We start from the raw sequence: 19,622 nt of genomic DNA, 5'->3' as shown, positions 1-19,622 counted from the left end.
AATTACATGACAGGATTGAATGTCAAAACTCTCTAGATTCACCAAATTTAAGAACAAATCTTTTACAACAATGCAGGCAAAAATGTGTTCTATTCCATAAAATAATTCACAAATCAAGGGTAAGAGAATAAGATTTCTCCTATGCTAATATATTTTGTTGCATTGACAAAGGGTCACCATCATGCTCCATGCAACACTAAAGATAAATATTCAGCAAATCTGGACCAACTGAGATTGAACTAATGCAAGATCACTGACAGTAAAACAAACAGAAGCAAATCCATATGCTTATTAACAGTGGACTATTTGGCATATTCATGCAGTAGAACATTTTGTAGCCAGAGACCAATGAATAGCAGTTGCACAAATACTTGGATATGTTTTTAAAGAAATTGTGTACAGAAGTTAGGTACAATAAAAATACACCAAGTATTTTCATATTGATACAAATCCAATGAAACATGACCTTAGCAATGTTTACTCAGGAGATTATGTATTGTGTGCATTTTTATTTGTTTGTTATAATTCATAATAATTAAATGAAAAACTGCAGAGCCACACAATTCCATATCTTGGAATAAAAAGTACAGGAAATAAAATGTAACTTACATTTTATTACATATATCTGAAATGCCTTTAATGAACACGTAAGAAAGAGATAAAATTGATTGTGGATGTAGAATTGTATGGTTAGTCAATAAGTGGATAAATATCAGAAGAATATTTCTTATAATATTTAATTTTATATTATCCAAAATTTACCTGTATGAATGTATTGCCTATTAAAACAAATAAGCAAATACCTTAAAATGATAATATTTAATAAAAAGCCCTAACAATTTGATAATTCTGTTTCAACACAGAAAAAGAACATCGGTTAAAACAGTATCATATATATGATAATTATATATATATATATATATATATATATATATATATACATACACACACACATAAAGTTAGAGAACATCATTGTGAATGCACATATATGTGTGTCTATCTATAATAAAAGAGAAAAATATGAAATCTAAACGCAGACAAAACTGTTTCATGCTGATGAAAATTATATAATGGTTCAACAGAGTATAATCAGAAGAACTGAAATAAGGAAAATAAAGAGATCCATTGAGTAAGAAATTACCTGGGGGAAGAACAAGGGCTCATTGTAGGAGAAAATGGAAATATTTTCTATCTTTATTTTGAGCAGTGGTAATTAGGATGTACAAAATTGTCAAAATATCCAACTAAACACTAAAAGAAGAGTATGTTTTATTGTATGTTGATTATATCTCAATAAATAAAAAATATTTATTAATATATTTGACTGCATATATTTTACTTTAATTTTAATTACCTGATGTTCCTCTATTTTCATGTTTCTTAGTTTGAAATATAGTATCTTAAAGTTTTATTTACCACTGTTCTCTTCAATTCAGAAGACCATGTTAAGGAAAATGGTGGAGCATGGGAAACATTACTTACTGGTACTCTAATCCACTACAAGGAAACCACTTAAAATTTGAACTACAAAATGGTTAATATTGCTGGCTGCAGAATAATGGCCCTCAATTAAAATCCCAAGTCTTCAGCATAGTAACTGTATAAAGTCTGGCAAACAATTTCTAGATTTCCTTATATGTTAACTGGGAATAAAATATTTAATCACAAAGAGATTCATAAACAGTCCCTTAAATTCATACTATCTTATGAATGATAGAGAAGTCAGCCTAGTTATCATTTGCCTAATTGTATTATGATAGCTGTATATTTTTCTTCATCACAAAAGTAGTTACCACTTGTGAAAATTATATGATCTTGTACATTAAAAGCTTTATGAATTTTTCACAAATCTATTAGAGTTAATATATAAATTCAGCAAAGTGTTAGGATATAAGAATAATATTTTAAAAATCAGTTGTATTTTTATGTATTAGCAATGAATAATCTAGAAGTAAAATTGCAGTTAAGAAACATATCTCTGATAACATCAAAAAGAATAAAACTCTTAGGAATAAATTTAACCAAAGAATTACAAAAATGGCACATTAAACAGTATTGATAGAAACTGATAAAGATGTAAATAAATTAAAAACACCTGTGTTAATGGTGTTAAACAGCTATGGAAGACAATGTTGTTGGGAGAACAATAGTCTTCAACTGATCTGCAGATTCAATGCACTCATCAGTCAAAATCAGCTTCCTTTTCTACATAAATAGATAGGCTGGCATTAAAATGCATAGATGAAAATGCAAATGATACTGAGTTGTCAAAACAGTCTTGAAAAAGGATGAAGTGGAAAGACTCACACAACCTGATTTCAAGATATTTTACCAATCCACAATTGTTGAGAAATGTGATAAGGGTATAAGAATAGATATGCATGTTAACAAAACAAAATTCAGAGTCCAGAAGTAAAACTGCATATAAATAAACCCTCAAATTTACAATTTATTGGCAAGAGTACCAAGAGCTGTTGATGGGATAAGAATAGTCTTTCAACCAAGAGATGTCAAGCCAAATGGACATTCACATGCAAAATATTAAGGTTTAACTGCTCACTGACATTATTCACAAAATAACACAAAATGGATCAAAGGCTTAAATGTAAGAATAAAAATTCAAAACTCTAAGTAGGGGGCTGGGGATGTGGCTCAAGCAGTAGGCGCTCGCCTGGCATGCTTGCAGCCCAGGTTCGATTCTCAGCACCACATACAAACAAAGATGTTGTGTCTGCCGAAAACTAAAAAAAAATAAATATTAAAATTCTCTGTCTCTCTCTCTCTCTCTCTCATCATCTTCGATTAAACAATACTTTGTCATGCATTACACAAAAATATTATAATAAAAGACAAAATAGATGAATGCAACTTTGTAAAATTAAAAACATTTGTGAATCAACTGCATTATCTAGAAAGAGAATGATGGACACAGTGATGCATCCCGTAATCCCATTAATAGGGAGTCTAAGGCAGGAGGATTGCAAGTTCAAAGCCAGATTTGTCTCTTCAACTTAGTGAGACTGTCTAAAAAATAGAAAATGTAAAAAGGGTGGGCTTTGTAGCTCAAAGATATAGTTTCCTTGGTTTAATCTGCAGAACTCCAAACAAACAAAAATTAAAAATGTAGAGAGACAATCTAGAAAAAGAGAGGAGACATAATCCAGCATTTATAAGGAACAGTTACAAGACAATAGTAAAAATACAAATAGCACAATTTCTTAAAAATAGACAAAATGTTTGAACAGATGTTTGTCTAAAGAAAATAAACAAATAACAGTCATGTAAAAAAGTGATTGATATCATTAGTTATCAGAGAAATGCAATTTGAGTATGTAATAAAGCTACCATTTCATTCACATTAAAATAGTTATGAATAACAAAAACTAAAGCAAAAATGAAAATAAGTAGGTTGATGAGAATGTGGAGAAATTGAAACTTATTATTATACATTGCTATTGAAAATGCAAAATGGTTTAACCACTATAAAGAACAAAATGACAAATTTTTAAAAGTTAAAAAAAAAGTATTACTGTATGACCTGGTGATTCCATTCCTCCGTATAGTCCCAAGAGAATTAAAATAATATGTACACACAAACATGTTAATTAATGTTTATATCAGTATTATTTTAAAAAATAAAAAATGTGGAAAGTACACAAATTTGCATCATTAGATGGATATGATTTATCAAGGCAATAGAATATTACTCAAGCATTAATAGGAAATAATTTTGACATATTATAGATACATAAACTGCCTAGGTCCTCACTAAGTTGCTGAGGCTGGATTTGAACCTGTGAGCCTCCTGCTTCTGCCTCCTGAGTCACAGGTATTACTGGTGTGCACCACCATGCCTGGTATGGCACAGATTTTCAAGAGTTTACAAAACAAAATGAGGCAGAAACTAAAGCTACAACCTAAGTCTTCAACTAGGGCATATATAAGAGTTTCACAATATCCAGTCTCTAAAATCTTTTGAGAATTTCTTTCCTCAACAATGTTGCCACAATGACCAAAAAAACCTAAAATTAATGTTTAAAATCACTTATATGAATAAAATATTTAATAAAGAAGTTTTTGGGAGCCAGGTGCAGTGGCGCACACACTGTAATCCCAGTAGCTTGGGAGGTAGGTGAATCCATGAGTTCAAAGCCAGCCTCAGCAACTTAGTGAGGTGCTAAACAACTTGGTGAGACCCTGTCTCTAAATAAAATACAAAAGAGGACTGGGGGTGTGGCTCAGTGGTTTAGTGCCCCTGAGTTCAATCCCTGGTGCCCCAAAACAAAAGAAAAAATAATGAAGTTTCTGATTCTTAAGACAGGTATGTTTCGGTTATCTAGAAATATTTAGTAATGAGAAACCTTCATAAATTGTCAGATACATTTCTTCTTCTTCTTCTTCTTCTTCTTCTTCTTATTATTATTATTATTATTATTATTATTATTATTATTACAAAATAAAATTTAAAAACCTGCATGCTATAGGAAGGAATTTTTTAAAAAGATAAGAAGTATTACTTTATGCTTTGACATTTTTGAATCTTGATAACTTTATGCAAAATGAAGGAATCCATGTGGAAAAGTCCACATACTGTATAATATAATTTACAAAAGACACCTAGAAAACACAAAACCTTGAAAAGAAAACTATATTGATGCTTGTAAGTGGATGGAGAGAAGAAATTGAATGCTATTAGGTACGAGTTTTCTTTGAGGGATAATGCAAATGCTCTGAAATTCAATAAAGGTAATGCTTCTTTAACACTGTGTTCATAGTAAAAACATTACATTGTATTTTAAAATGATGAAATTTTTGTTATATTCATTATATTTTAATAGAAATGTTATTATATGGTTGAGGAAATATCCCATTGTGTCCAGAGTTACTCAATCTGATAAAGCATGTATTATCAGATTTCTGCTCCTGTGTCCTAGGATTTGGGGACTGGATTCTTCTTTGCCCTTTATATGAATTATTTTCCTATTAATTAAACACTTTTGTTTTAACTTTATAAGAAATGTCTCTCTTGTTGTTGCATGTTTGTGGAACTACAACCTAAAGCAGATGCCCTAAATGGTAATTAACTGCTTAATTAACTGCTTGATTGGAAGGTAAAGGCAAAGAAAGCATCATTTCAAGCTTTGATTGTGTATTATATCCTCTTGATAGCACCCCTTCCATTGTTGCCCCATGATGGTAATTAACAAGTACCATGTGAGTGACCGCTTTACCCTAGGGCCACCACCTTATAGCTGCCAAGTACAACCTTCATTATTATTGGAGGAAATATAAATTATAATCCTGTGTGTTGGACTCTTAGAACCACCAAGCTTGCATGTAAGGTGAATTCAATAATTCATCATGAAAATATACACCTTTTGAAGCATAAGCATATCAAATTGACAATTTTTTTTTATTGGTACTACAGATTGAACTCAGGTGTTTTTGTCCACTGATCCACATCCTCAATCCCCGTTTTATATTTTATTTAGAGACAGGGTCTCGCTGAGTTGCTTAGTACCTTCCATTGCTGAGGCTGGCTTTGAATGTGTGATCCTCCTGCCTCAACCTCCAGAGCCATTGGGATAACAGGTGTGTGCCAATATGCCCAGCTCAGGTTGACCTTTTAATCAAAACTCTACAGTGCTTAGTGTAATTCAAAGAAATGTCTTTGCAGTACTCTGCAAACTCTAAAACATCCAAACTCTTCTATGCCCTCCTCATCTATTCCATTTCATTGGAGTAGGAATGACCTTCTTGCCATTCTTCAAACACCCTAAGCACATATCACCTTTAAAAAACATGTTTTGGTTTTCATTATTCCCATTTGGATACTTCCTAACTACCCTGCTAATTTCTCTACCTTTCTTCCTTCTTGGTTTAAATATCACCTCCATGAACTCTATTCTATCATAAATTTGAAAGCAAGAACTCACAATTTCCTAGTATTCTGTTTTTCTTTCTGTCACTGTACTTTTTAACCTTTAATGTCCTTTAATTTTACTCAATTTTATGTGCCAGAATATTGTAATCCCAGAATATAGAGTTGTGAGAATAAATGAGACAACCCCTGTAGACCAGAATAAATGACAACTACTGTAGATCACAGGTATAGAGGGTTCTATTTTTTATTTGTGGCTGAAGTTCATGAAAAATAAGGCATAGGGAAGAGAGTAAAACAGATCACTGTAGGACCAGAAAAATTGTATTTCCTCTTTCTGAGAATTTGCATACTTTGAAAGGAATATGTGCTAATATTAACAATATTAATGGAAAGCCAGTTTTATATGTTTCAATATCGATTACTTTGATTTGTCAGATGTTGTCTTCTACTCACATTACATAGGCAGAATAAAGAGAATTTATGTTCTCCCCCAAATACCTCTGCATTTATAATTAAGTCACTGTCACAGGCTGGCAAAGACCTGTTACTAGAGAAAAAAAAAACACAGTATACCAAGAGTGCATCCCTCTCTCATTGCAGAGGTGGTCCACAAGGTAAAGAAATCTTTAGTCTTCTATTCATGAGTGAGAAATTTACTTATGAAAATGAGAAAGCATTTATACCTCTGAGAACACCATGACCCCACAGAAAAGTAAATTTATGAAACAGGAATTTTTTAGAACATTAATTATCTGTGGAAAATTAATAAAAAGTAAGTGGAACTCAAAAATCCACAGGGGGATAGGCTGTTTATGTTTAGATATTACTGGGGAAATGGACTCATAATACAGAGAATGATAACATTGCTTCCCTTTCTAGCACTACATACAATGAGGAGTTCTATATAGATCAAAACTCTGAGGCTGTTAAATACAACTATAAGTTACATGAAAATTTAGCAAATGAGCTTTTTGGCCTGATGATAAAAATTTTAAAAATGGAATATTTGCATAATAACAGAAACAAGATAAAGTTTATGACATAAAATTAAGTATCTATGTTAAACAAACAAGAAAAGTGAAAAGAGTTAATATAAATGATAAAAAGGGAGAAGTTCTTTGCAATGATTTATACCAAAATGGGATTAATATCTAAAATGTCAAAAAAAAAAACCTATATTTAAAAAAAATCAATGACCCCATCTGAACAATTGGAAATATGGACAAAAATGAATTCATGGGATACATCTGAAAAGCTAATAAATATTTAGGAGATGCTCAAATTCTTATTAATCAAAAAATGGAAATTAAAAGAATGAGTTATTAACTGTGTCTATTGTATTGTATAGGAAGTTAAGAAAGCTATATATTGCCAAGCATTGATAAGAGAGAGAAACTCTCATGTGCTACTATTCGGAATAGAGAATAGCACACTCATAATGGAAATTGATGTGAAATACCTTTGAACATTTGTATAGTCTATAAGTCATAAACTCTGTTCTTATAGCCTTATATTCCTAATAATTACAGACCACTTTATATGTTGGCATGCCTAACAATATTCATCATAATATCATTAATGATGGCAAGAACTTTGGGGGAACCAAGAAATACACTGACTTTGGACATAAATGTAATATGTGATGGGTGCACACCATGGAGTGGCTAGTAGCATAGTAATTAGGAGTAATCTCTTCTTTTACAAAGTGGCATTCATGTTGTTCAAAACAGTACTTGGTATAATATTAAAAACTGAAAAAATATAATAAAATATGTTTACAAGAAAATTTAAAAGTATAAACAAGAAGAATTTCACTTTGGGAATAAATGACAACACAAGGAATTCTGTAGACCTACTCCCCAAAGAAATAAAAACAAAGATGCTGAAAACTATTGAATAGAAAATATTTAAATTCTGAAGTTTTTTCTTCAGGGTATATAGCAAATTAAGAAACACTTACTGAAGAAAATTTACTTGATAATGACAATGAGAGTCTATGCTGTTTGTGTCACAACCCATTTCCTTTTTCCCCTCCAACCCGAGCTTACTAATCTAGATTGATGTTCAACTCCAGACAGATGAGCCAAGAAAGGGCTTTCTGTGCCTTTATCTTCCAATCAAGGTTTACCAAATTTCATTGGGAATAGAAGGTCCAAAATCTTTCACATTCCCTTTTTCTCAAATTTGAAGCAGATAAACTAATGAAAGCAGATGAGATGTTAAGGACTTTATCCATCTACCAAGTTTCTGCCCATAGGATAGAAGTTCTACTACAGAGCAGTAGTATGGGGTCAGCAACTGCCCTTTCTCCAGCTCACTTGCAGAGAAGAGGTTTTCACACCAAAGAAGCAAACCAAGGGGATCAAGCCACTGTTTTATTCAGTGCCTGAAGGAGTGACACTGAGTTTTCCCGTGGGGAGAGGGAGCTCACAGGAAAAGAGAACCCCAAAGTTTTTCTCTGAAGAGCTAAGTTTCCATAAAATACAATTTGAGAGATTTTAAGATTAAGGCTATTCTTAAATAGTTTACTTTGATTAATTGCAATGAGAAAAACTAGCCTAGCTAGGTGACCGGAGGGGAGGAGACAGCTAAGAAGAATCTTCTAGAAAAAAATGAACCTCAAAGGCTGGGCTTGAAAATTACCCCTGCACAATTTAATGTATCAGACTTCTTTGTTTTAGTGGCAATAGAACAATTGATAGTAACTAGTAGAAACTGAGAAGCTGGGTATAAAACCAAATTAAGTAATCAGGCTGAGAAGATCCGAAGAACAAAAGGAACCTGCCTAAACTGTGCTATGCTAGAGTACGGGCACACACCATGGTTGTGCCCTCTTAGGAGTGACTTTAGTTAACACTGCAGGATAAGTAGCTTTTACTAAACCTCAATACTCTTAACTAGCTTATCCATGTCACAAAATAAATAGCCAAACACTACTTAAAACAAGCCAGAAATGAGGAGGGGAACTGCTATTCAGAATGACTAACATATATTACCGAAATTGACTAGTTTTATATAAAATATTATAAGGTCCAAAGAAACAGAAATATCTGGGCTCAAGCACAGGGAAAAAATAGGAAGCAACCGAAACTGCTTGTAAGAGTGAACAGATATAATACTCAACAAAGTTGTCAAAGTGGCCACTGTAAATATATTCAAATAACTAAAGGAAACCATCCTAAGAGAAAAGGAAGGTATGATTGTCTATGTTTTAACAAATACAGAATATCAACAAAGATAAATTATAAAAAGAACCAAATGATAAATCTGTATGCAAAAGGTACAATAAACAAATTATTCATGAGAGATAAGAGTAGGTTTGAACAAGAAGACAGAACTGACTAACTTGAAGATAGATTGACAGAGTTTATACAAGCCCAAAACAGAGGAAAACAAAAAAACCTCAGAGAAATGTGAAAACTCTAAGTGTACCAACATATGCTTTCAGGAAGTAGCAGTACGAGAGAAGAAAGTTAAAAAAGCAGAGAAAATAGTTGGAAGAATAACAGCTGAAAATTATCCAAATTACCTGAAATCCATTAAACAACATATCCAAGAATGTCAGTGAACTAAAAGTAGGATAATTGCAAAGAGATCCACAGACAGACATATGATAGAGCAATGTTAAAAGCCAAAAAACAAGGAGAAAAATCTCAAAATTAGCCAGAGAAAAACCACTTGTTCACACAAGAATCCCAACAAAATTAACCATTGAATTATTATCAGAAACGATGGAGGCTAGAACACTTTGAGTGACAAGTTAAATATGCTGCAGAAAAAAAAAATGAGACAAAACTCCTTTCTACTAAAATTATCTTTGAAAATTTAGTGCTAAATAAACACCCAAATAAACAAAAATATGTGAATATATTGTAGCTTTCCTGCTTTATAAACATACAAATAAAAGCATTTCAAGTTAAATACAAGTAAATCCAGATGGACATCTAGTGCCTAATATATATATATATATATATATATATATATATATATATATATATATATATATATATGTAATAGGGAAAGTTAATAGTGCAATTAAAAAAGATAATATGTTACACATTTATGTTTCTTTATTCTCCCAATTTATTTAAAAAGCAGTTATATAAAAAATTGTATAATGTATGAGTATTTAATTGTGCTATTGGCCTATAACATTTAAATGTAGTATATTTGATAATAGTAGGAAAGAGATGGGTAGAGGGCAAAGCTGTACTGGAATGAGAAAAATGAGACCAATTTTTAATTCAATCCCATGGGGACAAATTAAAGATGTATAAATGGTGGATAAAAAGATAAATGTAGCATTTATAAATACAAACATGTTGTCAGTTTTTATTAGTGTTTTTAACACATATAAAATTATATAAAATTATAATTATGACAAATTATTATTGGGTCTATAACATATAAATATTATAATAATGGCAAAAAAGAAAGTAAATGAGTTTCTATAGCAAATGATTGAAACTTGGGGGAGATTTCTGGAAAACTCCTATTAGTAATTATATCTGACAGAAGTTTTGTGATTAAAGAAAATAAACAAAGAAAAAAATATTTCAAAAACAGTGATGAATTCTGTGCAGCTGTGTACTAAGAAATGTAATTATCTCAAAACTCTTCTGCACCTGAGGCCCAAATAAATGCTAGGAGGTGATTCTTCTGTGGTTGCCCTATTAAATGAGCTGCTAAACAGAAAACAGATCCTCAAGAGATGGAAACTCCCATTCATATGGGATTAAAAAATGAGCTTCTCCTAGGGCTTCCCAGATCTATTTCTTAGACAAAGAGCAGGAGGATTACATGCTGTCTTTCCCACCCAAATGCACTAGGAAAAGATATCCACAACTGCCTAGACAAACCTCAGCAGTCCTGATGGTAAGGCATTTTTTATTTTATTTTATTTTTTTTTAACATGAGAAGTTTGGTTTCCAAACTTCAGGTTGCATCAGACAAGACTTCATGGTGAGGTAAAATTCAGATTGCTGGCCCTACTCTCATTGTTAGTAATTCAGTAAATAGTTCATAGGAGAGGCTCAAAATTTCTAACAAATTCCAAGGTGCTGCTGCTACTGCTGCTGCCACTGATCTACAATCACACTTTGGGAAGCCCTACACTAGAGTCTTTAAATTCAGTACAACTGTTGGAGGCAGAAGAGAGATAGTAAAAGTGGTCCTGTAAGGACATAACTTGGATTGACCGTTATTCAGTCTGGGTTTATAATATAAATCAGGATTGCCACCTTCCCTATCCAAACATCCAAAGCATAATTCAGTGTGCAAAACTAAATTCTGGGTGTTTACAATTTAGACAGGCTATTTATGGCTATTACTAGGTCAAAACAAAGGAAACAAGGTTGACCTGAACATAAATTGAGCTATGGCCAGATTATACAATTTTCCTCCAATGCACACCTTATCTTCTCATCCATAGCCAACAAAATAGGGTATTGTACAAAAATCAATCATCATGTTTACACTGTACTAATTCTGCACCATTAGTCATACCCTTTGTCCTTTGGAATATTGGACCAAAATGTGTTGTGACTTAAACATTATACATATACTATTATATTTGTTATAATATTACATATATTATTTATTTATTATTTAAATGTATTAATTAATATGTATACATACATATATATCACTTTTTATGTAGTCATACAGGCATTAAATAGCAACTAGGAAATAACATAAAAAATGTGTAATTACAACACTTAGTAGTTAAACTTAGGAGCAAAAATTTGGGCTAAATTATATTAGTCACAGGGCTATTGGCAAATCTTTCAATCCTTCTAAAATTATTTAATTGCCTGTAAATATGGCCAAAACCAAATTACTTATTGCAAGGTTTAGAAAACATTCTGTGTTCTGCACCTGTCACACTGTAGGCACTTAATAATTACAAATTGTTTTGAAATGTACAACATACCATATGTAGCAGATAATATATTTTTAAAAAATATTTGTATTTTTTGACGAGGAATTGATGCAAAAACATATAAAGTAACATTTTTCTGAGATAAGACTAATTTTATTGCATAATATATTGCAAGTCAAAATTATTCTACAGAGAGCTTAGGTAAAATAAATTATAAAAAATATATTTATAGGGCTGGGGATGTGGCTCAAGCAGTAGCGCGTTCGCCTGGCATGAGTGCGGCCCAGGTTCGATCCTCAGCACCACATACCAAAAAAGATGTTGTGTCTGCCGAGAACTAGAAAATAAATAATAAAAATTCTCTCTCTCTCTCTCACTCTCACTCTCTCTTTTAAAAAAATATATTTATAAAAATTTTAAGTAAAAAAACTATATAACCTCTAATTAGAGTGTGAAAAGTGCTGAGAAATATCATATAATAAAGTCTCCAATCCCATCATATCTGCATACCTTGGTATTCATATTTCCACTGATAAAACAAATGAGCTTTAAAATGAAATGGGATAGCATTACACTTATAAAAGACTATTTTTTTTACACATTTATGAGTTTTTCTCTAACTCCATGTTTCTATAAATCCTATGACTTGATTTTAAATTCCTTTTTTAATGAAATGATTACCCTTTAAAATAATAGTCTACCATCACTAAATTTTATTAACAGTATTAAATTTTCTAATATATACATGCATGTATATGTGTTTGTGAAGATAGATAGATAGATAGACAGATCAATTTACCCTAGTGGCCCCAAGAAGAGATGGTAAGAGTGAAACATCTCATGCCATCCTGTAGGACTGTGGCTTTCGAGTAGAGGTGTGTTCTGTGACACACAAAAGGAAGCTGACTGGTGTGTATTAAGAGATCTGTAGGTTTCAGATAGAACAGTTTGTCTTTTACTTGCTTATTCATTTTTATGAATCCAACTAGAATTACTTGAAGAAAGAACACCCAGATGAAAACATAAGGTTTAAAAATCAACTGTTTTAGAAGATTAACTTCCTTGAACCTGCATCTCACTATTTCCTAGCATAAAGCAATTACAGACTTGAAAATGCCTGCTTTCTCCTGGCCTGCAGGAGTAGAGCTAAGCTTTAGAAGTATAATTTTCTTCATAAAACTGATGCCTAAAAAAGACACAGAAACAATGATAGCCCTTCTTTAATAGCAAAAGTCAACAGAAAATATGGAAGGAACCCTCATATGTAATATTCTGATTTTTATCAAATTTTTAGAAGAGGGATTCTTTAATAGTAGAATCTTAATGAAATTAAAAATAAAAGTCCAGAATGCTGAAAAAATATCTAAGAATTATTTAACTTCACATTAGTGAGATGAATTGATTAAAGATGAATATTACCCCTTCTTTGTGTTTCCAGAAAGTATGTGGATGAGAGATAAAGTGACTAACTAGACTCTGTACACATTTTAATAAGAGTTTAATTATTTTAAAAATTAATGAAATGTAAATAACTATTATTCAGTGTCAAAGAAACAATAATCCTGATAATCATGAATCAGGAATGGGTGCTTATCTTTAGAGTAAAAATGCATATATTAGATGAAGATCCAATTCTATTCTGCCAGAATATTTTATTTGATTCCATCACTTAAAAATCCACCCTATGGCACAAAGAGAAGCAATATTTATTTCGTAATTGAATGTTCAGCCACCTATACATTCATTATAAAATAAAAGCTCAATAGGGTTAAAAGGCTAACCCTAAGGGAACTTTTTTTTTAATTGCCTACAGCTAGGATTTGTGCAGAAAGTCTTCATGACAAGAGTGTCAGCCATACAATTAATTTGGCACCTTTAGTTTTTGGTAAGGTGATAATACATACAGAATAAACACATCCTGTTAAGAGAAATATGGCATTAATAGCTGGTGTTGCTGGGTTGAACATTAGTTTGGGTTTTTAACTAAGCTAGAGAATTCAGTGTCAGAAACTGTTGATTTCTAGTTATGGCCACATGAACAAAAACATAATGTAACACACATTCCTATTCAAAAAAGTCAATTAACCACCAGAAAAAAAAAAAAAAACAAGGTGTTTTTTGACCTCCATTCCATAAACACTTTCACCCTGTTTCTGAAAGCATCCCACAACCAGGGCTGGCCACACATGCAGCAGCTCAGTTCCCCAGCAGGTGCTTTATGGTGAGCTAAAGCCTGGCTGGTAAGTCAGCGAAGCACTTTAAGGGCACTAAAGCAGAAATTAAAGTGGCAGAGTATAGTAGCTTGTCTGCTGGGAAATAAGAGAGTAGCAGATGGAACAGAATAAGAGCAGCAATCAAAGCTGTATTTGTATCATCGAAAACTCGGGAATGATACCGAGAGAAAGCAGGGAAAAAAGGCAAATCCTGCGAGGCTCTGCGAAACGTGCCTGGCATCAATGGACAATTCTCACGGGTTCTAGTATAACTTTTCTCCATTGATTGTGTTAGCATTTCGTTGCACAAATAGCTACAGAGATTGTTAGATACCCTACTTAGCATTTCAAATGCAAAAAAAAAAATGCTATGCTAGGTCTTGGGAGGAAGCAGAATAAGAAACAGTCTATATTATTAAGCACAATCCAGAGGGAAAGATATAGATTCCACAGGACTATATTCAATATAATATTTAGCTAGACACTTAGACAAGTACTGACAAGAAGGTCTAACATGGAAATACATCTCAGAAATTCTGATATGCCATGGCCAGCCATATGGATGCTTTCTTTTCAAGGAAAATTGGTTTGTGGGGAATAATTATGAAGATAATTTTGACTACACACAAAACAGAGGCAACAATGCTTATTCTTGTATATTGTACACACAATCATTTTGTTGGACATGATGGGAGAATAAAAGCAAATTTGTCAATGTTCTAGATTAAATGAATACTTTTTTACTATAAACATAAATATGGAAAGAAAGAATTACAAGAGAGCAGTAAGTGAGGTTTGAGCAAAATAGAAAGTATAAAGAAAAACATTCTTGGAAAGAACACAGAGATCACATTTAAGTTAGGCCTTGAACTTAGCAATTTGCCTTAAAGAGAAGAGATGGTAGCATTCCTGGTTTATCTAACAGTCAGCAGAAAGAATAAATATGAAATGTTCTTCCGTTCAGTTCTTCAATATGTTTCAAAGACACCATACTTTCCTACATTTCTGTAGCTTATATTATGTTCAGCTTTTGTGTTTTTGTTTTGTTTTATGTTCTCATCTCTCTAGACATTCTATAAACATTCTAAATTTTCTAGCAAACACTGTATCCACTCTAACAAAATTTCTTATAAAATAAGTTTAATAAATATATCAAATGATAAATTTAAAAAAACTTTAAAATTTCACTAAATTGGTCACTGAAGTTTGCATAGATCATGATCCACCAAACAGAACTGGATTACAACTACTCAATTGACAAATTCACAAATATCAGTGACTTCACACACAATTGTCTTCTACTCACAGTACAATTGCCAAAGCAGGTACCTGCTTCTACAATGCACTCCACAGAGATGATTGGGTCAAAACACTTTCATTCAGCAGATGATTTTCCATTGTTTCCTCATGATTCCTAGTGTCATGCTGATGAGATATTTTTATTTCTGCCAAATAGAAGAGAAAAGGGAATAGAGGACTTACATGAGATTTCTTTTTAAGTGAGAAGATCAAAAGAAAGGATTAGTGTTGTGCTGAAGCTTAACTAAAGTTAATAGTTTGTCTATTTTATTTATCTTTTCAAGAAAGCAGGTCTTTGTTTCTTTGATCATTTATGTTGTTTTAGAGTCTCCATTCATCTCTGCTCCAATTTTTATTATTTCTTTCTTCCTACTAATTTGGGATTTGACTTGTTCTTGTTTTGTTAGGTGTTAAGATGCAGTGATAGGTTGTTTGAGATTTTTTCTGCTCCTTGAAGGTGGGCATTGATTGCTGTAAACTTCCCTACATCCCATAGCTTTGGGTAGGATTTGTCTCCATGTGCATTTCTTTCCAAAGATTTTTAAATTGCCTTCTTGATTTCTTTAGTATCCTCTGGTTGTTCAAAATACCTTAATTTCCATGTACTTTAATAGTTTCCAAATTTTTTTATTATTACTATTTGTGATCAGAAAAGTACTCTTGTATAATTTGAAATGTTTAAAAAAAATTCTTGAGACTTGTTTTATCTATTATGTGATGTGTTTTGGAGAATGTTCTATGTGATGATGAGAAACATGTACTTGCATCTGTTGGATGGAATGTTCTACACTTGTCTTTTAGATCCACTTGCTATATGGTACAGATTTAACTTGGTGTTGTCTTGTTAATTTTCCATCTTGGTGATATGTATTTTTCTGAAAGTGGGGTGTTAATGTGTTCTGTATTGGAGTCTAGAGCTCCTTTAGGTCTTCCTTATATATATTTGCTTTATATATTTGGGTGGTCTGATATTGATGGAACACATAATTTTGAATGATACTTCCTCTTGCTGAATTGACCCCTTTATGCTTATATAATGGTTTTCCTGTTCCTTCTTACTGCTTTTGATTCAAATTCTATTTTATATAAATTTGCCTACTTCAGCTTTCTTTTGGATTCCATTTGCAAAGAATATCTTATTTAAGCCCTTCATTTTTAGTCTATTTGTCTTTAGAGATAGAGTGAGTTTCTTTTAAATAATGTACAGTTAAATATTATTTTTATCCCTTCAGAAACTCTGCCCTTTAATTGAATAATTTAATCTATTTGTATTCAAGATAAGTATTAATAAATACAATTTTACTACAGCCATTTGAAAACTATAGTAAAAAGAAAAACCCACTAGATCTCCCTCGTTCTCACATTTTGAATTTTTAAAAATTGCATTTTACATATTTCTATATTGTTCTCTTAACATATTAATGTAGTAATAATTATTTTAGTTGCTTTTTTAGTCTTATACTAAATATATGAATGCTTTTATACATCATGCTTACATTAGAGCACTTTGAATTTGTTTGTATAATTACTCTTCCAGAGAATTTTATACATGCCTTCCTTATATCAGTGAGTTTTCGTTTTACTTATTAGTGTTTCTTTCAGTTTGAAGAATGTCCTTTATCCAATGTCCAAATGATCTTATATATATACTCCTAATCTTTGTTTTGTAATGTCATTATTTCTTATTAATTTCTATAGGATACTTTTTTCAATTGCTGAATTGAGAATCTTCTTCTTTAAAAGCTTGATTATAGGATGTCTTCAGGTAAACTTTGTTGAGTTTCATCTAACTGGTAACCTTTGGGTTCCTCTATATTTGTATGCTTCTAACTTTGGAAATTTTTTCTGTTATTATTTTTTGTTGTTGTTGTTTAACATTTTACCCCTTTGGCATTTTCAAATACTTCTTGAATCCCAATAATTAAAATATGTGCTCTTTTAATACTGTCCCAAATTCTCTGTACAATTTCTCCATGCCTCTTTACTCTTTTTTTTCTGTCTCCTCTGTATTTTAAAATAGATTATCTCTGAACATACAATCTCTTCTATTTGATCTATCCTACTATATTGCTTTCTATCATATTTTTAATTTTCCTGAGATTATTTTTCTGCTCAAAAATACCTGAATTTTAAAAATGTCTTTTATCAGGGCTGGGCGTGGAGCACACACCTGTAATCACAGTGGTTCTGGAGGCTGAGGCAGTAGGATCATAAATTCAAAGCCAGCCCTAGCAACTGTGAAGCACTAAGCAACTCAGTGAGATTCTGTTCCTAAATAAAATACAAAATAGGGCTGGGGATATGGCTCAGGGGTTAAGTACCCCTGAGTTCAATCCTTGGTATCCCCACCCCCAAAAATGTCTTCCATACTTTGTTAATTTTCTTCATATTAAAACATTTTCCTGAATATGTAACCACAAATTCCATCAATGTGTACAACTATAATACACCAATAAAAAAGGTGAAACAAACAAAAAAATTCTCTATATTTTCTTTAGTTTCCTTATATAGCTGTTTAAATTATCAATCTGAGGTTTCTTCCCTCCTGATTAATATCTGGTCAGTTTCTGGTACCTTATTTTGAGTACTATGTGATATCATAGTTTTCTGATAATCTTGATGCTTTCTTGCAGCCACTGTTATCTGAGCACTGAAGGATAAGATGTTTATTTCATTCTTTCTAGTGTGGTTTTGTGTGTGCATACCTTTCCAGAAAGTCTAAGCAGGCTGCTTATTTTTTCTAATCCTGTAGTCACTTCCACGATTCCAGCACTAAATGGTGCCCAAATCTAGATTTGCCTGGAGTCTGCTGTTGGTATATTGTTCACTGCTTAATAGCAGAGGACAAGTCAAACCCACGTTTATTCCAAGTATGTTTTGAGGTGTTTTATAGAGAAAGATCTAGGAGAGTGCCCAGAAAATATACTCTGTTCCCACAAACATTTTCTAGGAGCCAGGATATTCCCAGATGGCTTGTCCTTAGGTATTGCAAGATTCTGCTCTGAGCAGAATCACTGTTAACAGACCATCCCAAATCTCCAATGTCACGATGGTATCCACCAGTGTCAGCAAGATGTGTCACTCTGAGCCAACAGTCTATTAAGACAAGCACAGTACTGGGACAGGACAAAGACACACATTGCTTTGGGGTGCTTACTGGTAGAACAAGCCAGGGATTATGCTAGCTGCAATAGAAGCCTGGTAGTCTTGGAACTCACATTTTTCCTGGCACTGGCCTCTGTATCTAAGCAGGCCAGGGGATGGGGGCCTATAGAATTTGCCCAGTGTTAAGATTCACCAGCCCAGCATTAAATTTTTACTACTCTTTTCTATATCCAATCAAGTTGAATCTGTATGTACCATGCTAAACTGCCCAGGTTGGGATAGTGTTAGTGACAGAAGTCCATTGGCTATCTAGGCAGACCCTAAGTTTGGTCTCATTAGAATCACATGGTCATAAAGACCTAGGCACTCTCTGAAAAAGGGTGGGATTGCCCCACTCCAAAGGCTGAATGGAATTTAAACACATCCCACCAGTACATAGGTGTCCATCTGATGCTGACATAGGACTAGAAGCTTCCTCTGAGAGCTCTGAAAACTTCAGTTTTGGCCAAGTTCTGTTTTTCATTGACGTGTGCCTGGCACTGGGCTCCATAACAAAATCCTGTGCTTTGCCTTTTGCTGCTCATCAGTGGGTAGTGTCTTACTTCTTACCCTATCACTACAGAAGGGGAGGGAGGCAGCTGCATGATGCAAGGCAGTTCTAGGCACTCAGCCAGCGGGTACTGAACTCAGTAGTAGGGGTTGCAGGACTTTGTCCAGCATTGGGATTCTGCAGCAAAGGTCTGTGATTAAGCTTCAAGCCTGAAGCTCAGACTAGCAATTCAACATTCTGACTTAAAATAATTTTTTGTTTTGTTGTATTAAAAAAAAGGTCACTAGGATCTCTGAACCTGCTTTCCTAAACTCTTGTGAAAGTCTTTGAAGCAGGAAAAGCTATTCAATTTTGTGAGTCTGTGGAGACAACCACCAGAAATTTTATTTAGCTGCCATCTTGCTGCTTCAATCCACTTTTAGTTTATCTGGTGTTGAGTAAAATGCAAGATATTCAGCCAGTTACATTTGAATTTCAGATAAATAATAAGGGCACTTTTATACAATTATGTACCAAATATTCATGTAATATACATGCCTATCAATTTAGGATAGATTTACATCCCAATAAAACCATGGTAAACTGAAAATACTATAGGTTAAAAATTCATTTCATATATTAGGGCTGGGGGTGTGGCTCAGTAGAAGAGTGCTTGCCTAGCATGTGGGAGGCACTGGGTTTGATTCTCAG

Source organism: Ictidomys tridecemlineatus, chromosome 4 (genome assembly GCF_052094955.1).
Source record: "Ictidomys tridecemlineatus isolate mIctTri1 chromosome 4, mIctTri1.hap1, whole genome shotgun sequence".
Taxonomy (NCBI): domain Eukaryota; kingdom Metazoa; phylum Chordata; class Mammalia; order Rodentia; family Sciuridae; genus Ictidomys; species Ictidomys tridecemlineatus.
This window is presented reverse-complemented; position numbering follows the sequence as displayed.